Source organism: Canis lupus, chromosome 7 (assembly GCF_011100685.1).
Source record: "Canis lupus familiaris isolate Mischka breed German Shepherd chromosome 7, alternate assembly UU_Cfam_GSD_1.0, whole genome shotgun sequence".
Lineage (NCBI taxonomy): Eukaryota > Metazoa > Chordata > Mammalia > Carnivora > Canidae > Canis > Canis lupus.
The window spans coordinates 20,933,691-20,954,721 of NC_049228.1; the positions used below are offsets into that span (position 1 = coordinate 20,933,691).

The 21,031-nt window shown below is 38.9% G+C and overlaps 1 long non-coding RNA gene across 1 annotated transcript in view; it reads left to right on the plus strand.

Annotated features, from left to right (window-relative positions):
- The first annotated feature begins 18,583 nt into the window (after positions 1-18,583).
- LOC119872521 overlaps positions 18,584-21,031 on the plus strand; it is a 50,458-nt gene continuing 48,010 nt past the window's right edge. The window contains exon 1 of the long non-coding RNA XR_005362030.1: positions 18,584-18,723. This is a non-coding gene — a long non-coding RNA (uncharacterized LOC119872521). The remainder of the gene's footprint in view (positions 18,724-21,031) is intronic.

A 21,031-nucleotide genomic window follows, 5' to 3' on the forward strand; every position in this document is an offset into this window, starting at 1 on the left:
CAAACTGCTAAGTTACATAGCACTCGATGTATGGCGGGAAAGACACAAGGAAGCAGGGAAAGAAAGCCCATCTCCAGAGAGGAGTACAAACATGGTGAGGACAGGGACAGAAGTCATATGAGAGATGATTCCTGACTTCACAATTCAGGCCTATCCTCGTGGTTGCCTGTCTTGTGTGTTTCTTGAACTACTGGGAGTGGTTCTCTACTTCATACACCCAACCATTTCCTAGCTAAAATATGAACTATGACATATAGACTATTTTCAAGCCTCCTTACTAACAACTAATCTTTTATTTATTAATACTTCTCAATGTTGATCTTAGTTCAAGTACTATTATACTGGTAAACTGGGAGTTAGTCATCACTATCCCAGTAAATCACAATCAACAACACAACACTACTTTCCCTATCCAGTTTCTATCACTTTAAAAATAAGATGATAATATTTCTGATATTCCATGATAATATTCCATGATGATATAATGGTATCTTCTTCATATCATTATTCTGAAGATTCATATCATTATTCTGAAGATAACATTTCAAAAGCAAAAACAAAAACAAAACCGTTTTGAGAAGTGTTTTTAAATGCCAGCTATTATAAGTAATATTATTTGTTATGTGTTAAAATGTTCATTTCAGAGCGCTTCTCTCCATCACTGATGTTGATTTAAATTTTGGTGCTAGTTTGAGGTTGTAAGACCTGCACTGCTGGAGTATCTCCATTTTCTTTCCCTTGTTTCCAAATTACTCAAGGTCATCAGGTCAATGCTTAGGTTAGGCTGTGTGAACTTTATTCCAGATTTGTGCCTTGACACTGTCTTTCAGATGTCGTCCAATGCCCTGCTTTACTAATGCCTGGTAGCCTTGCCCTCCCCATGTCCAGTTCAGGCTCCTGGAAACTGGACTGGGCCTATCTTACCTGGAAAGGGAATTCACATATTTACTCAGGCAGCATTTAATCAACATACCTATTCTTTCCAGTTATTTATGTGATAAACCCATGTTAGTTCTAGACTCACATTTTAAGAACTCACTTTCCTGTTGCATCTCTGCTGTGTCAGGGAGGCAGCCACCTGGCGGTATCCAAAGAAATCAATCATCTTTCAACCTCCATCCTTCTTTAGAAGGGACGAAGCTCTATCCTATTCTTCTTATAAATGCTTTCCTAACTTCTTTTCCTTTTATATTTATTTCAATTTGGTGTTACCTGTATACATCTATTTCCCATTAGGCAGGCTCTCAGTGTGATTTTCTCAGGCTTTATACAACTGCCTAGGTACAGGCAACTGGGTACTTAGGTTTCAGATGAAATAGGAATCCTATTCAATTAACCATATAAAATGTATTATATAATCAGCAAACAGAAGTCAAATCTAAAAATACTATTTAAGATCTAGGACAAGAGGTGGAGACAAAAAGCCAAAAAAGAAGATGAAATCTTCAGGTAAAGAAATAATTCAACTATTAGGTAATAGTATTTGTTTTCTATAGAAAGCCTTCCAACATAACCCATCCCGTAGTGGGATTTATAAGAAACTTAAGTTTTCTCCCCAAATGCTATCAAAAACAAACTCAAAGTGTAGCCAATGTAAAAAAAGAAATCCAAACTTGAAAATTTTAACATGTGAAAAAATTTCATAAGAAAGAAATGTGTTACTGGAGTGGAAAAAATGGAAAAAAGAGGAGTGTAAAAAGTAATTGTCCACATACGAAAGTGGTCATGTAGTTAAAACCGAAATATTCTTAGATGGAAAATGTCAATCTATCTGACTCACACCAGGCAATCTCTTGATCTATAATTTATTCCCAAAATGAATCTTACCAGGAGTGGTGAGGGGTGGAGGTGGATAGAGAAATTAAAAGGCCATATAGATGATCAGCTCTGCAGTCTAGCCAGGGCATTTAGAAAATTCTCACTCTGGTTCATATCTTGCCCATTGAGTAGGGTCTGTTTATCCTCTGGATCCTGACTCAGTCTCTCATCCTGCAAAGGCCAGGGAGAACTAGTCCCAATACCTACTATACCCCAGGAGGCCCTTCCATAAAAAACTACATCTCCCGGGACACCTGGGTGGCTCAGTGGTTGAGTGTCTGCCTTTGGCTCAGGTCGTGATCCTGGAGTCCTGGAATCGAGTCCCACATCAGGCTCCCTGTGGGGAGCCTGCTTCTCCCTCTGCCTATGTCTCTGCCTCTCTCTCTGGCCTCTTATGAACAAATAAATAAAATCTTAAAAACAAAAAAAAAAAACACAAGATCTCCCTCACGTTCATTACATTTGGCATCTGATACACACATCCATTGTGTGCCAGATTCACCCAATTTTTTTTAATGTACTTAATAGAACTTCTGGAAACCATTGCATTACCAAATGGCAATGCCTTTTCTATGGCACTCCCCACATTGTATTTTTTTAATATCTAACTTCTTATAGAAAGACTTTAAACTCCTTGAGAATAAGATCTATAAATGTGTAGTCCTTCCTTACCATCATCCCAATGTTTTACCCAGAGAAGTTTTATCATTAGGTATATAATGAATCAAGATTAACAATAATAATGGACAAGTCATTTTTCCAAAGCCTTTGAATTAAAATGTTTGTAGTAGTAAGCCAGCAACCCTTTCAAAATTCAGGTCATCGCTGACTTTCTCTTTTACTCCCTTTCTTACTTTATTTTTATTAGTGATACAATGGTGTATATCTTGCCTACAGGAGCTGTTTTTATCTTGAACCTTTTCCCAAGACATATTATAAGCAGCTCCTTTCTCTTCCCAGCAAGTTTCAAAGTTTCTTAAAAGTGGGGATCATAACCTGAATCTATCACACCATTCATTCATCTTTCTGCACACAGTATTGATCAATATTGACCAAGTGCTTTCCACAGACCAGGTGCTTTCTAAGCATTTCATATACATTTAATCAGTTAACCCTCATGGCAGCCTACAGGGCAAGTACTAAACACATGTAGTCAGCTCAGAGTCGCACAGTTAGGAAGTGCAGCACCAGGATTTGGTGCAAGGCATTCTTGCTCCAGGCGCGTGGTCTTAACTGTTCTACTCTATTGCCGCCTAGGCCGAAAGCATTATTACAATGGCTTCCTGAACAACATGTTTAATCTAAAATGTTTATTAAAGGTATGATTTTTGGTAAAAAAAGAAAAAAAAAGGTTTGTAATGTACTCAGGTAGCAGAGATGATTCTCCTCCACCCGCTGTCTCCTTTATATTATTAACACATCTCCTTTATTGTTATCATAGGATTCTGTTTTTCATGCGAGTCTCACACTACCACCAAACTATGACACCACATGACACTGCAAACTATTAAGTATGGTTATTTCCAACATTGGAGAACCTCTCAGAATACCAAACCCAAAGCCCCTAGCTGCCTTGCATAGGATGGCAACATTAGACCTACCAGAAGGTGAGTCTCAACTCGGTTCTTTACCAACCATGGGACTTCAAGCAAGTCACTGAAATTCTCTCAGCTTCAGCTCTTTCTTGGAAGAACAGGGAAAATAAAATCTTAGTAAGAGAGCTACTGTGAATTTCAGAGGTAATGTAGGAAAGACAACTGGCACAGCATCTGGCACATAGTAGATGCCCAATTAATATAGTTGTTATTATTCTCTTAGCAATTCACATAATTATTGTTGCATGAAAAAATCAACATAGAGGTATTTTTAAGGATCTACCCTTTCGCCAAGCCTATTAGTGCTGTTATTTTCTTGTGTTGTGTTAAAACCTATCAGACTATTAATCTCATTGATGTTTATGCCTCATTAATCAGTAAAAAGAGACAATTCTCTTAGTATGGAGCCACATATCACTGCTTTAGCTCCCTCTCCCACCAGAGAATTTATTGGGAGGTGGCTCACATTTCACCTCTCATGGTTAATCCCACAGCTGTCAAGTGGAAAGTACATTTCACCTCCCATGGTTAGCCTCACAGCTGTCAAGTAGAAGAGAGGACAATGACATCATTGATCTTGGGATATTTCTTTTAAAAAGAATAAATAAAAATGTCACTATCGCTCCTCTAATGTGATGTTGTCTATAACTGGTGCTAAATTCCTGGAAATTCAGGGCAGGTTATAAAACTGATTTTTATCAATGCAGAATTCATATGATCCAGCAGCAACTAAACAGAAAAAAGAAAACAAGTAATGTTTACTATGGTCTAGGCTAAAATCTGGCTGTGTAGCATCGTAGAATCCTGGATTTGGAGGAGCTCTCCATGTTTTCCTCCCCTCTTCCGCCTCCTCCTACCTGATATTTGGATTCCACTACAAAGAACAGCAGGTGGTCATCCAGCCTCTGCCAGAAGTATGGAGACCTGGAGATTTGGGCTCTTGTTCTGAGCTGTGTCACTAATCCAGACAACTCAACCACTTCAAGCTCCAGTGTCTTCTATCATGAAACACTAGCTCTCTATCTGACCTGCCCAGCTGCAGTTCCCCACCCCTCACCCCACCCCTACCCCATGAAACCAGCAGCCCCCAACATACAAATGGATCCTGTTCCAAAAGATCACCGAAGCCTGTTATTTGGAACTCAGAAAATATTTCCTGTTGAAGCATTATAAATGATGGTTGGAATCCCAGGTTTGTTCACGGCACTCTATTTCATTCATACCATGGTTAAATTATGACCCTAGTCCAAGAGTAAGGGGGAGGAAAAGGAATTTCTTACCCCTTTTCTGGATGCAAGTCAACACTAGACAAGGCTTTGAAGAGTGTGTTATTTATTTTGGCACACTCTCACTTCCTTTCCTTTCCTTTTCTTCTCTTCCATCTTCTAATATCTTTTATTCTAGGGGCCCAAACTCTACAACTGTAGCATTACATTATGCAGGCTTACTTCACTTTGCAAGTTTGTCCTTAGCGGTCTTTATCCTCTCCATGTCCCTTTTTCCGACTCTTCCTCTACCCAGCTCCATCCCTAGCTCCTGCTCATCTATCTAGTCACCAACCCCCTCTCTTCTCCTCCCTCAGTGAAGCATCCACGGCTAAACTAGGGAGAAGGAGATCTGATTTAAATGAGGTGTGAACACCTAAGAACAAGCATAGCTTTCATAGGAAGTGTTTTCCTGAGTTCCTTGCACACATCCACTCTTTATATCTTCAACAGTCCTGAGAGGGAGGTGCTATCATTTGCATTCCACAAATGAGAAAACCAAGGCACAGAGTGGTTAAATAGCTTGCCCAAGGTCAGTACGCTATCGTCAGTGATGGAGTTGGGTTTTGAATCCAGGCAGTCTACTACTGAAGATGGTGCTCTCATCCTTACCTTACTGGGGGTGGTGGTGGTGGTATCTAACTATGAAATGCTTCTTAACCCACATGAATCTCTACGTTTTGAGCAGCATAACAGGCAAGTGAAAATATTCAAGCAGTATTGGAGAACATATTATGGGACAGGCAGCCATCAAGCCAGGGTGGTAAATGTCCACGTAGGTGATGAAAGTAAATGAAGTGGTGACTTCACAATGATGACTTAGATTGTATTCTTTCCTTACAAGCACAACCTGTAGGAATGTTCTCATCCAGAGAGAAAAAGGTTCACTCCTGTGTTTCTTGGTTCTCCTGTTCTGCCTTTCTCTTCCTAGTGTTGGTACAAAGAAAGACACAAGAAATAGTTGACATGTCTCATAACATACTCCTTTTTTTTAAAAAAAAAGATTTATTTATTTATGATAGACAGAGAGAGAGAGGCAGAGACACAGGAGGAGGGAGAAGCAGGCTCCATGCTGGGAGCCCAACACGGGACTCGATCCCGGGACTCCAGGATCGCGCCCTGGGCCAAAGGCAGGCGCTAAACCGCTGAGCCACCCAGGGATCCCCTCATAACATACTCCTAAGAAAGATGCAGTGTCCTTCTGGTGATAAATGGCCATCAGCCCTGGTCTATGGTGTGTGAGGCCCTCCCTGTGGCACCTGGAGAGTGCATGTTTCTTATGGAGAGGCAGCACTTCTCAGCCCCAGGTGATGTGTAATCTGCAGGGAGGCAGACACTGACTCCAGAGGCTAAGCTCTCAATTGCTTTGTTATCCTGCCTGGGTTCAAGTGACACCTGGATCATATTTTTAATGTGCTTTATTGCAATATATTCATTTTCGTGGTGAATCATTGCATTTATGAGTAAATTAGAAAGACGTCTGTACTTACGGGGACTCCTTCAGTTGCAAGTGCGATAAACCCACTCAAATTATCTTTAAAATATACCCACATGTGTGGTGATATGAGGCCTCAATGTCAAACCTGAACTAAATCTAGAGGCCCAAGCAATATAATCAGTCCTCCTCTTCTTGTCTCAGAACTTCTTCAATTGGTGTGTGGATCTCATCTACTCCTACAGATGAGAAGATAGCACTCCAGATGAACGTTTTTCTAGCCCACACATCTATTTCTGATTAAAAAGTCCAAGGGAAGGACTTTGATTAGGTGATCTTAGGTTGTGTGTCCTGAGCCTAAAGTGATTGCACTTTACCTGGGGAATTGGGTTGCCTTGATTAGCCAGGGCTAGTTTATTTACTTGTCACCATGATAAGAAGAGAATGAGTGACTCCAGTACTATGATTGAGAGCCCCAGCAATGTCTTAAGAAAATGCAAAGGGATAGTTCTCCAAATAAAAAGTGGTTCTGAACAATCAAAGACTATAGCTGCCTGCTATAATGTTCAACATTATGGCTAGCTTGAAAATTGGGGAAATTAAAAAGGAAAAAATAAAAAGGGGGCTTCCACTGGATAGCTCAAAAATTCAGACTAGCTTTAGCTTATGTTCACTTAGTGAATGTCTTCACGATTATGATAAATGTCTAAATAAAAAGTGAAAAATTCAGTCAGTCCTATAACGTTTCTAAATATTTAATTACTTTGGTGTTTTATGAAAAATATGGGTAATTAACTCCTTTATTTTTTTAGCTGGATTTTTACATGTTTTATCTCGATTTTAAAAATCTGGATGCTATATAAATCAGATGAATTACATTTAGGATCTAGAACACGTAACCTGGGTTTTTTGGACATGATTTAAAAACCATCAGATTCAAAAAAAAAAAAAATCAGATTTTAATGAGTGATTTAGTGTCTTACCATACCATGTTCACTCTCAACAAGTTAGTGCTAAACCAGAGAACGAATATGAGGTAAAAACAGAGACATTGCATTGTTATTGCATTTCTATAATTGGGTTGAAAAAAGAACTAAAATCTAGATATGCTCTATTTAAAAGTCAGAAAACCGGGATGCCTGGGTGGCTCAACAGTTGAGCACCTGCCTTTTTGGCTCAGGGCGTGACCCGAGAGTCCCGGGATTGAGTCCCACATTGGGCTTCCTGCATGGAGCCTGTTTCTCCCTCTGCCGATGTCTGCCTCTCTCTCTGTGTGTCTCTCATGAAAAAATAAATAAGATCTTTTTTAAAAAAGTCAGAAAATCATTTAGGTCTTTGTATATCTTTACTATTCTTTCCCATTATATCTAATTGGTAATTTGTGCAAAGCAATACAAAGGTACTAGGGGAATTTTTTCTTCAAAGTTAATGCCTTGCCTCTCTCCTTTAGCATATTTACTATCAGCACAGTGTGTTAAGTTCCCAAATTTCCAATGTAATATGGGGTGTGAAAGTAAAATGAGCCTTTAATTTTGTATTGTAAAGACAGATTTATTTCCTTACTTGCTATTTTCCTACCACAAGGTGGGCCCTGGTGCTAAACACTATACACCCATAACTCATCTCCTACAACCACTCTGTTGAAAAGAGACCATCTATGGGTAAGGAAACCAACATCTTTGTTTAATCTTCAAAATAATCATCTGGGGGTAAATATCATTTCAATCCTCTTACTTCTGTCAAGGAAACTGACACATAGAGAGGTCTTGAAAACTACAGAGCTAATTAGGGGTAAAACTGGGATTGAATACAGGCAGTGTAGCTCTTGTGCTTATGCTCTTGGTCACTATGCTATACCTCCTCCAGTTACTGAATGATTAGTCTATTATCAAGTCTATAACCTATAACTGATGATAGTTAATGCTTAACCATAAAATATGCATTAAACCTCATTCTTGGGGACACCTGGATGGCTCAGTGGTTGAGCGTCTTCAACTCAGGGCATGATCCTAGGGTCCTAGGATTGAGTCCTGCATTAGGGCTCCCCATGGGGAGCCTGCTTCTTCTTCTGCCTATGTCTTTGCCTCTATCTGTGTATCTCTCATGAATAAATAAATAAATAATATCTTTAAAAATTTTTTTAAAAACCCTCATTCTTGTATACTCTGGGTCAAATTCCTCTCTATAGCTCTAAAGTTCCATGACACTTTTCCCATATTTCTCTCTTTTTGGGAAAAAAAAGTGGAAATAACTATTAGTAACTCTCGTGTATTATTTTCAAGTAAAATACACCAAGATCAGTATGTACATTTCTCAAAAAGGTAAGTTTCACAATATTGCAATAATAGAACATGTATGCTCGCATGTTCTTCAAAAAAGTCTCTGTCCCACCTTGTGCCAACGTCCTCTTTAATGCTACAAGAACAGAGAAGGACTTGCCCATTAGGTGGGTCATTTGAACCTACCTCCAAATGAGAGAGTTATGACCGGACCTCTCCACAGCCAATCATTTTTGCCCCAGAAAAAAGGTCCTCACTCATTCTTTCTTTGAAGCAAATACTCATGTGTGAGCAAAACTTTGTCTATGTGAATCCCTTCCCAAAAAGTTGATGTAGGGCATCCAGTTCTGCTTACATATTTGTCAAAAGAGAGAGGAGAGTGGGGGAGGGAGAAATTCTCATAGGTGGAAGCTGAAACCATGATCACATTGTAGAACTTGTTTGCACTACCTGGAATGACAATTGGTTTCGGGGAAGCTTCCTTAATGATTAATCAAACACCATGGGTCCTTCTGTCTTTTTGTATCTTACACATAGTTCTGTTAAGGGTAAAGCTTTAAGTTAGAAACAGTATTGATCTCATTACAGGGAAATGGTCTAAAGTCAAAACATTTGAAGCAGCATATAGGTAAATAATTCTTTATTGTTTTAAGTAAACCATGTTTTAATGTATAATATTGTAAAGACACATTTAGTAAAACTGATGCATAAAGTTTATGTGATTTATTTTTAGTGGCATGCTTTTTCAATAAGCACACAAATGAATTTCAAGTAGTATATAGTCACACCCAAATATTTATCAAATATGATAGATTGAAGGCATACCATAAAATGTAGTCCCAATTTTAGTCAGTCCTCACCTTATTTTAGTTTTGAAAATATTCAACATACCCTTGTTCTTATTAGCAAGAAAGACATTTTTAACCTTATGATGAAAATCATACATTTCAACTTAATCATGTGCAAGAGAACAAATACTTTTCAAAGTTTTGATAGAGTGTGCACAGCTACAAAGTTTGAGGATCACTGCTCTACACAATAAAATCCCAACTCCTTCGTATGACTTTCAAAACCTTCCATAATCTGACTCCTAACTGTCTTCCCAATTTCAATAGTTGTCTATATTTTGTGTCAGTTTTTAAGAATCCCAAGCAAGATAAACAAAAAGTTTAAAAACCTCACACTTTGATGTACAGTTTGATTGCAGAACAACAAAGTAGAAGAGAAGATGTTAAAAGAAGATGGAGAGGGATCCCTGGGTGGCGCAGCGGTTTGGCGCCTGCCTTTGGCCTGGGGCGCGATCCTCGAGACCCGGGATCGAGTCCCACGAGTTCCCGGTGCATGGAGCCTGCTTCTCCCTCTGCCTGTGTCTCTGCCTCTCTCTCTCTCTCTCTCTCTCTCTCTCTCTCTCTCACTGTGTGCCCTATCATAAATAAATAAAAATTAAAAAAAAAAAAGATGGAGAGAAAAAAAATTATCTTCAAAGGAATAGAAATTAGATTCACCAGTAAAAGTTGAAGTCAAAACATGGTAAATTAATATCTGTAATGGGTTGAGAAAAAACAATCAACAAAAAACTGTATAGCTGTCAAAAGGTATCTTTCAAGAATTAAGAGTTTTCCAATTTACTGAAGGAAATTCTACAGAATGTATTTCAAGCAGAAGTAACATAATCCCCAATGGGAAGTATGAGATGTGAGAAGAGATGAAGAGCAAAAAAAGTGGCAATATATATGTATTACATATTATTATATGTGTATAGATCATGTATATATAAAATAAAGCATATAAAATTACATATATTATACATATATATGTATATATGTGTGTATATATATATAAAATAAGATGTTCGTCACAAGTTTAGAGGGAATGTACCTTGACATAATAAAGGCCACGTATGAGAACACACTAAGTGGTAAAAAACTGAGAGCTTTTCCTCTAAGATCAGGAACAAGACAAGGACAGCCACTCTCACTACTTTTATTCAACATAGTATTGGAAGTCCTAGCCATAGCAATCAGACAAGAAAAACAACTCAATTGGTAAGGAAGGAGTCAAACTTTCACTATTTACAGGTGACATGATACCCTAAGGTTTTTTTGGTATCCACCAAAAAAAAAAAAAACTACCAGAACTGATAGATGAAATCAGTAATGTCACAAGATACAACATTATTATACAGAAATCTGTTATATTTCTATACACTAATAATGACGTAGAAGGAAGAGAAACTAAGGAAATAACCCTATTTACAATTATCATATCATTATTTTATCATAAATGATAAAATACTTAGGAATAGGGATGCCCAAGTGGCTCAGCAGTTGAGCATCTGCCTTTGGCTCAGGGCATGATCCCAGGATCCGGGATCGAGTCCCACATAGGACTCCCTGAGAGGAGCCTATTTCTCCCTCTGCCTATGTCTCTGCCTCTCTCTGTATGTGTCTCATGGATAAATAAATAAAATCTTAAAAAAAAAAAAAGAAAAAATACTTAGGACTAAAGCTAATCAAGGAGAAAAAAAAGAACAAGCACCCCGCACCCCAAAACTGAGTATACTCTTAAAAAATTAAAAGTGTTTAAAATATTCCACAAAATCAAACCAAAACATTCCACCACAGCCACTACCCCTAATGGTTTTGCTGTCATTTCCACCAAACATCCAAGGAACACATCCTTCTAATCTTTAAAAACTTATTCCAGATTAGAGCAAAAGACAGAAATTCCCTAATTTATACTATTTGGATAATATAAACTTGGAATCAAAACAATAAGGACAGAGCAAGAAACAAAAATTAGACTCATATATTGGAATTAAAATTTAAAAAAGTCTTAATTATGGATGTGAAGGGGCAAATACTAAGCAAAATATTTATAATTGTACCTAGCAAGTTGGATTTATTTCTGAAATACAAAGTATTTTAACACTAGAAAATCAACTAATATAATTCACCACACTAACAGATTAAAGAAGTATAGCTATATGATTATTCTAAAAGATGAACAAAAAGATTTGGCTAAAATTCAGTGTCCATTAATGACCACAATTTTTAGCAAATCATTAAGAGATAAGCCACATGGCAGGTTGGAAAAACAATGGCCATATATAGTATTTTGCTGTTCCTCCTATCAGGAGGTCAACTTTATTTTCCTTCCCCTTGAAAATGGGCTTTCCTAATGACTTGCTTTGGCCAACAGAATGCAATGTGAGTTGCCTTATGTGATTTCCAAGTCTAAATTTTAAGAAGCATGTGGCTTAACTTTCATCCACTTGAAAGCCCTGAGCTTCCATATAGGAAAGTCAGGCACTTTTGCTATAATAAACTAACCAAAGAAAGAGGTCCTAAAAGAAGTAAGACCATGAAGAAAAAGAAGTCCCTGTATTCCAGCCATCTCAGCTGTACTACACCAGCTTGAATCTTGTCCAATCTCAGCCAGCCCTGTTGATTGTACCTAGAATGGAGAGGTGAGCTGTCCCAACTGAACCCCACAGCCAACCCACAGAACCATTAGTAAATACTTGCTGTTTTAAGCCATTATGTTCTTAAATGGTGTGTTACACAGCAATACACACCATTATTATTACCATTTTTACCATTATTACCATTTGGTGAGAATGTTATAATTCTTACCAAAAACCTATAGCAATCATCGTATCATATGGTGAAATGCTGAACAAATTCTTTTTAAGATCAGGACAAGACAGGAGTACCTCTATCCCTTCTGTTTATACTCATCATATAAGAGATCCTGATGGGAATAATAAGATTAAAAAAAAAAAAAGAAGAAAGAAAAAGAAAATCAAATTATAAGGATTAGAGGGCCACCTGGCTGAATCAGTCAGCAGAGCATGTGGCTCTTTATCTTGGGGTTGTGAGTTCGAAAGAATATTGGAAAGAATCTACAGATAAAATTGATAATTAACTAGTTAATGAGAATGTTTAACAAGGCTAATGGGTAAAAATGATACTACCTATATGCTAGCAACAGTAAGAAAACGTAAAATTTGGGGGTCCCTGGGTGGCTCAGTCAGTTAAGCAGCTGATTCTTGATTTTGGTTTAGGTGATGATCTCAGGGTCATGGAATCAAGCCTGGCTCCATGTTCAGCAGGGAGTCTGCTTGAGATTCTTTCTTTCTTTGTCTCTGTTAGCCCCTTCCCCTACTTGTGTGCACTCTCTCTCTAAAATAGATAAATAAATCTTTTTTAAAATGTGAAAATTTTAAAGTTACCTTTTACAATAGCCTAACAAAGCTTATAGAAATATGTAACAAAAGAAGTGCTTGGCAAATATGAAACATTCTTTTTAAGTTTGTTGAAGTCATTAAAGATGACCTATATAAATGGGAAAATGTATCACTTTAGGTTTGGGGGTCTCAATTTCATAAGCATGTAAGTTCTACCCAAATTGTTCTACAAATTCAGTGCAATTTCAATCTATATTATAACAGTTCTTCTTTTCTTTTTTTTTTTGTAGTTCGATAAGCTAATTTAAACATACATATGGTGGGAGGGGGTGCTGGCTTGCTCAGTTGGTGGAGCAGGCGACTCTTGATCTTGGGGTCGTGGGTTTGAGCCCCATGTTGGGCACGGAACCTACTTAAAATAAATAAATAATAAAAACTAAAAAGAAAAAAATACATATAGGAACCTAACAGGCCAAGAATAGCTTAAAGAAAAGCAAGGTTGGGGGTGAGTTGGGGGTAGTTGTCTTACAAGATACTGAGATTTACTATAAAGCTGTAGTAATCAAGTGTGTGATATTAGTTTAGGAATAGCCAAAGTGACCAATAAAACAGAATAAAGAACCTATAAACAGACTCACACAGAAATGAAGAGTTGAATTGGGTCTACACTGTCAGCAGAGGTCCTGGGGAAAGGATCAACGAGGGATACTGGATCAATGGTTTACCCACAGGGAAATAATTAGTTTGGACTTTTATCTTATTCCATATCCCCTAAATCAGTTCCAGGTGGATTGAATACATTAAAGTATAGACAAAACTATAAAACTTTAAAAAATGCAGAATAATATCTTAACGATCTCATGGTAGGGAAGGATTTCTTGAACAGGATTTAGAAAACATAAAGCTGAAAGAAAAAAATTGATATAACCAACTGCACTTAAAAAAATAATCCCCCCAAACTAGTCATTAAAGACAAGCTATAAAGTTGGGGAAGATATTTGTAAAAATATAACTGAGAGATAATGTATAACTAGATAAAAAATTACTCCTAAAAAGCAAATGAGAAACATACCACTCAATAGAAAAATGAGGAAAACATGTCCTAACCTTCACTTCACAAAAGAAACTCAGGAAAAGATGCTCTTAGTAATCAGGAAAATGCAAATTAGGATCATAAAGTGACACCACTGTATAACCAGTTTGGCTAAAACTAAAATTTCTGATGGTAGCAAGTGTAATAAAGTGTATCGAGTATGGGAAGAAACTCACAGATCACTGATAAGCATATAAATCGTTACAATAATTTTTGAAAACTGTTAGTATTATCTAATCAAAGATGAAGAGACACATAGGCCAAAAGCTAGCAATTCCACTACTGGATAAATTCCGTAGAGAAACTTACATATGTGTGCCGGAGACTTGCCCAAGTCACAGAGCCAAAGAGCAAGTCACAGATGAATACCTACATCATGATCCCATTTATATTAAAAATAAAACATAAGCAAAACCAAACAATATAGTGTCTAAGGATAGCAAACATGAGATAAAACTATAAAGCAAAGCAAAGGAATGCTATTTACAAAATTCAAGATAGTCCTTACCTCTGAGGGGGAAGAGAAGGGGATTAACTTGTGTTCTTGAAGGTTGAGTACTTGATATATATCTATATAGCTATATTGTATTATATTATATATTTTTTCAATCTATTTAATATTTAGTAAAGACTTTGTAAAGTGTTCAAAAAATCCTCACATTTAATCCAGATGACCTCAGGGAGGCATGACTGGAATGCCATTGTCACCAACAAAGCCTAAACTAACCAACTGGAGTAGAGTTTGCAAAAAGAAGGCCTTTGGAAAGATCTGTTCAGCTTCTCTAGGAACCTGGAGAGCAAGAATTTGTTAGCGTCTGTCAGATTCAACCCCTTCCACTTGCACTCAGACACGTACACCTTCTTCTATGCTCCCCTCTTCCACACTTTATTCCTATAGTACTTTCACTCCTCCCTGAGTGCTATATTTAAGTCCTATTAATTTGTATTCTCAATATTTTTCACTTTTCCCCAGTTCGAGCAGATTGGCAGGCCCTTTTTTGGGGGGGGGGGGACAGAAGTTTTTTTTTTTTTTTTTTGTATTTTTTTAAAAGAATTTATTTACTTATTCATGAAAGACACACAGAGAGAGGCAGAGACATAGGCAGAGGGAGAAGCAGGCTAGGTTCCCCATGGGGAGCCTCATGCCGGACTCAATCCCCAGACCCCGGGGATCACAACCTGAGCCCAAGGCAGATGCTACACCAGTGAGCCACCCAGGTGCTCTTGACAGGCCCTTTCATGCTTCCTTGTCCTGGGGATTTTTACCAGACCAAAAAACGTGGCAGATAGTGTACTGTCAATGCCTCCTCCTGGATGGGGTAAAAGTCTCAAGTCCCTTGAAAAGACTATGTGGGATGTCCTGGAGAAAAAGAGAGAGGGCAAAGTGGACTAGGAGAGGGGAACCAGGCGCCCTCACACTGCTTAGCAGCACTCCCTGGCAAGTGTCAGCAGGTGCAGCCCCATGTTGTATCTACAGAGCCAGAACCTCTGCACCAGGGTCCCGGCCAGGGAAGATTCCTGGCCTGGAGCACTGGGTGTGATAGCAGAACGCTGCCAGCCTTTAAGATCCACAGGCTGGGTCCCTAAGACTGGCAGCAGTGACTTGGATGGGCAAGAGCTGAGAGTCACTTTGTCGTTTTCTAGGTACTGGGAAAGCCTGTCTACATCTGGATAGTTCCAATGAGAAAAGGGCCTGTGATGGAATTTCCAGCCAACCTGGAGTGTGGAGACTCAGGATTGCAATTAAGTTGTTGCAAAGACAATAACTTGATACTTGTTGCATTTCTGAGTGTGTGGACTGAGATTCACACTTCCCCTGTAAAGATCTTGTCTACTCCCTATAAAAACTGCAACAATGTACCATCTTGATTGCTTTACGGGTCTTCAACCAGAATACAGGCTTGTTGATGGCAAAGATTATGTTAGTTCACCTCTGCATTCCTAGATATGTAGTTATGCAGATGGCAGTTGCTCAATCAACAGCAGATCCAAGTTTTGTGGGGCCTGAAACTCTCTTTAAGAAAAAGTAGACAACAGCATAAATACAAAAAAAAAAAAAGGTACAAAGGAAAATTTTTATTTTGAATGAGAAAATAAAACCACCACAGATACATTTTATTAAAAAAATATTTATTCATTCATGAGAGACACACAGAGAGAGTCAGAGACATAGGCAGAGGGAGAAGTGGGCTCCCCATGGGAAGCCTGACACTGTGGGACTTGATCCCAGGACCCTGGGATCATGACCTGAACCAAAGTCTAATGCTCTACCACTGAACCACCCAGATGCCTCGACAAATACATTTTTTAATGAAAAAAGTTTATTTCATTTTTTTTAGGGTTCCCTCATGGAAATTTTTTCAAAAAAATTTTTTTGTTGTTGTTTTTTAAAGATTTTATTTACTCAGTTATTTGAGAGAGAGAGTGAGAGAGACAGAATGTACACAAGAATGAGCCAGGGAGGACAGAGGGCAAAGGACAAGCGGACGCCCCACTGAGCAGGGAGCCTGATGGGGAGGCTGAATCTCAGGACCCTGGGATCATGACCCAAGCTGAAGCCAGACACTCAACTCACCAAGCCACCCAGGGACCCCGCTCATGGTAAATTTTTAAGAGATGACAAATGCCACTCACTCTCAGAATCCAGAAAGAAACAACATACTTTATTAGTTGCCTAAAATACTTCTATAGGGGACACCTGCGTGGCTCAGTCGGTTAAGCATCTGCCTATGGCTCAGGTCATGAATCATGAATCTGGGATGAAGCTGTGCGTCAGCTTTCCCGCTCAGTGGGGAGTCAGCTTCTCTCTCTCTCTCTCTCTCTCTCTGCCTCTCTCCCTATTCGTTCTCTTTCTCTCTGTCTGAAATAAATAAATAAAATCTTAAAAAATAAATAAATTACTTCTATAACGCTATTTTTACTGCACTTTAAAATCTGGATAATCTCTAAGTGACAATAATTTTGTATTATCATTTTGTATGGAGAGAATGGAAGGATAATTCAGTCTTCTAGCCTGGTTAATTAAAAAAAAAATTTGTTATATCTAAAATACTCAACTTTCAGGGTGCCTGGGTGGACCAGTTCGTTAAGCATATAACTCTTGATTTCGGCTCAGGTCATGATCTTAGGGTTGTGAGATTGAGCCCCACACTGGGCTCAGTGTGGAGCCTGCTTGAGATTCACTCCCTCTCCCTCTGTACACATGTGCGCACATGCTCTCTCTCTTTCTCTCTCAAATAAATAAAATCTTAAAAGAATACTCAACTTTCCACACAGATGTATTTAGAGTTACAACACTACCCTATAAATACATGGATTCCAATAAGTTCTATTTTGCCCCATTTCTGTCAAGAAAACAAAAGTATGGCATGTTTATAATTGTATATATGGCATGATTCAGTCTATTCCTAATGGGGAAAACTTTCATTTTGAATAAGTATTAGTGATAACTAAATTTTCTACTTAAAATTTCACATGCATGAAGACTGAAAGAATTTTCCATGGGTTTGCTTCTAATTCTATGTTTGAAACCTCTTTTCTCTTCCACTTTCCATATACTCTCGATGCAATAGGACATGTTCAGATTGTAATGTGACTCCTGGCTTGGCATGTTCATGCCTCATTGCTGAGCAAGCCACCTCACTGGGCTACAGAAGCATTCCCAGATGCTATTCCAACATGGGGAAGCCAGCGAGGACTAAACTATTTACAGAAGAGATTGCGAGCCTGCTAAACCCTCACCAAATAGATTCCCAAGTCAATGGCTTCTTTTCAGATCCTAAAAATGCCTGTAATAACTCTTAATGCCACTCTCCGCAAGAAATATGCCTGAGATGTAGTACTGGAAAGAGATGGGCTTGATAAAGGTTTGTTGAGTGACTCAATGAACCAAATGTGAGACACTGACATTCCTGGAATCTCTTGTGGAGTAGAAATTGTCCGTCTTATTCAGGACCTACATATACTATCTTTCACTAACTCCATGCTCATCCAATCTTCGGATAAACAGTGTTTTCCTAGGCACCTTGGTTCAGGGAGAGGCATTGCCTACACAGCAGACCTGAGTGTTCTGGTTCTGGAGAGAGTAAATTGCTCATTACAGACAGATAAATTCTCAATCTGGTGAGAATACCAGTCTTTTGGGAGTTTGATTTGTGTAGTTGGGTCCTGAAAAGCCAACACCTCAGAGGTGCCCGACAAAATTGAGCTTTATAACCCAGAAGGGTGGCACCCCAATATAAGGCCACTTGCAAAGCTTTGTCATAAGCAGCCAAGTTGGTCTTTCCAGGAAAGATGAGTCTTCATCAGGCACACCTCAAATCTGCCACTCTGATGACTGTGATAATGCAAAATAACATTCAGATTGGGTAAGAATTATTAACTGGATATATATTAACTAGATGTATATACAGGTGCCATTTAAAAAGAGGGGATTACCATTTTTCCACTACCTTTCTATACTTAAAAAAATAATGCTGTTCTCATAATTACTTAAAATGATTTTTAGAAACGCATGCCAGTATGTGGGATGAGGAAAGAATTTCTTTGCATCTATGAGACAAGCAGCTCTTAAATACCCCCAGCTCCAAGGGAGTAAAGAGCAGAACCCACTTAGCAGTTGTGCTAGAAATGCAGGGACACGTCATTGCTTTAAGACCATGCTTGGATTCATCATTCCCTCAAGTTCCAGATTCTTTTTTTTTTTTTTTTTTTTTTTTTTTATGATAGTCACAGAGAGAGAGAGAGAGAGAGAGGCAGAGACACAGGCAGAGGGAGAAGCAGGCTCCATGCACTGGGAGCCCGATGTGGGATTCGATCCCGGGTCTCCAGGATCACGCCCTGGGCCAAAGGCAGGCGCCAAACCGCTGCGCCACCCAGGGATCCCAAGTTCCAGATTCTTGCGGCAAGGGGGGGTGGAGGGAGGAGAAGGACTGGGATGGCATTCGCCATTTAATAACTGACTCCATTCTCATGGAAATTATGGGGTTGGAAGCAGAGATCATTTCATCCAGTTCCTCCATTGTACGGATGGGAAACCAAGGACCAAGGGTAGGTTATTTGTGCAAAGTCTCACAGCTAGTGATAGATGTAAGGACTCTGGAATGGGCTTAGGATATTATTTTTAGGCCTAAGAAATTCAGAATTGAGTGTCACAGAGGCTGTAAAGGAAGGTATGTCGTGAGCCAGCCGCTGTCCCAGTTGTTTGCAGAAGGAGAGTCAGATCCCCACAGCCGCAGCCAAATTAACAGCTGTTAACAGTTGGAGGCAACTGTCAACTCTTAGAATTTTGAGCTTGCAAAAATCTTGCAATTAATGATACTAGGGAACGGTTGCTCCTCCTGGTCCTATCCATCATTCATCAGGAGGTGACTAGGACCACCAGCTGTCACATGCCAACTTCTTCCTAGCTAGAGCTAGAAACTAGATTTGGAAAGGGGATAAAACCAGTCTCAGCCAACTGCAAGTTGATATTTGAAAGAAAGTCCATAGCGGAGGTTGACTTGGAGAAGAAATAGGAAACAAAAAGAGGACAGCATAGCAAAACAAGATAAAAAGTCTCAAATATATATCTCTAGGGAAAAGATATGACAGGAAAAAAAAAAGATAATAGAATAGCTCTGGAAGGATAAATAAAAAACTGATAATTGCCTCCTGGGAAGAGAACCAACATTCAGGGCTTTTTAGGCATAGGAGAGAATTTGCACCGTACAATCTTTTGCACGATTAGCCTTTGGAATCGTGTGAATTTTTAATTTATCATTTTTTAAAATTTGATTTTTGAAAATAAAGTAATAAGGGAACCTACCTCAAGATGATAGCAGTTTTAAAACAATCTCTGGGAAAGGAGGATCTGGTCAACGGAATACAGTCTGGCGCTCCCCAGGACCTGTAGTGGAACTCCAGATGGTGTGGCCTGGGATGTGCTGCCTCAAGCTTGGTTAGGAGCAGCTGCCTCTGACCGCAGCAACACTTTTTAACATGAGCCCAACACACATTCCTCCTTCAGTCTAATATTTCTTGCTGTAACTCCTAAATATCTCCCAGAAACTAAATATTTCCTTTTTTGGAGAAGGATGAAGTATAGGCCAAATCCTATTTGAACAGCTATTATCAGGCTGTCTAGTTCAATATAACAAAGTTTCTGTTCTAGTCTAAAGTCCACACAAGCTTGGTTTTGCTCATATTTGTTGGTATATAGAGGCAACAGTAAAGATTTTATACACGTACATATGTATGCATGCTATTTTTCTTTTAAAATACATGTACATAGATATGAACATATATATACTTTTTTGAAAAAAGATTTTATTTGTTTATTTGAAAGAGAGAGACAGAGATAGTGGGAGAGAGTACAAGGAGGAGAGGAGAGGGAGAAGCAGGCTCTCTGCTGAGCCAGGAGCCAGACACAGAGCTTCATCCCAGGACCCTGGGATCATGACCTGAGCTGAAGGCAGATGCTTAACTGACTGAGTCACCCAGGTGCCTCCACTTTAAAAAAAAAAAAAGCTTTCAGAGACACGGCATTATAAGGAGTCAGATCTGTAGAGGATGGTATCAAACAGGATATAAAATAATCAATGCAGCAGGCAAGATGTAGCCTTAGAAATGGGAGTGCACACTGCTACTCAACATAGTACTGGAAGTCCTAGACTCAGCAATCAGACAACAAAAAGACATAAAAGGCATTCAAATTGGCAAAGAAGAAGTCAAACTCTCCCTCTTCGCTGATGACATGATACTCTACATAGAAAACCCAAAAGACTCCACCCCAAGATTGCTAGGACTCAGACAGCAATTCGGCAGTGTGGCAGGATACAAAATCAATGCCCAGAAGTCAGTGGCATTTCTATACACTAACAACGAGACTGAAGAAAGAGAAATTCAGGAGTCAATCCCATTTACAATTGCACCCAAAAGCATAAGATACCTAAGAATAAACCTAACCAAAGAGGTAAAGGATCTATACCCAAAAAACTATAGAACACCTCTTTTTTTTTTTAAAGGAGGTCCCAGGCCTCATTCCTTTTTTTTTAAATTTTTTTAATTTTTATTTATTTATGATAGTCACAGAGAGAGAGAGGCAGAGACATAGGCAGAGGGAGAAGCAGGCTCCATGCACTGGGAGCCCGATGTGGGACTCGATCCCAGGTCTCCAGGATCGCGCCCTGGGCCAAAGGCAGGCACTAAACTGCTGCGCCATCCAGGGATCCCTATAGAACACTTCTGAAAGAAATTGAGGAAGACACAAAGAGATGGAAAAATATTCCATGTTCATGGATTGGCAGAATTAATATTGTGAAAATGTCAATGTTACCCATGGCAATTTACACGCTTAATGCAATCCCTATCAAAATAC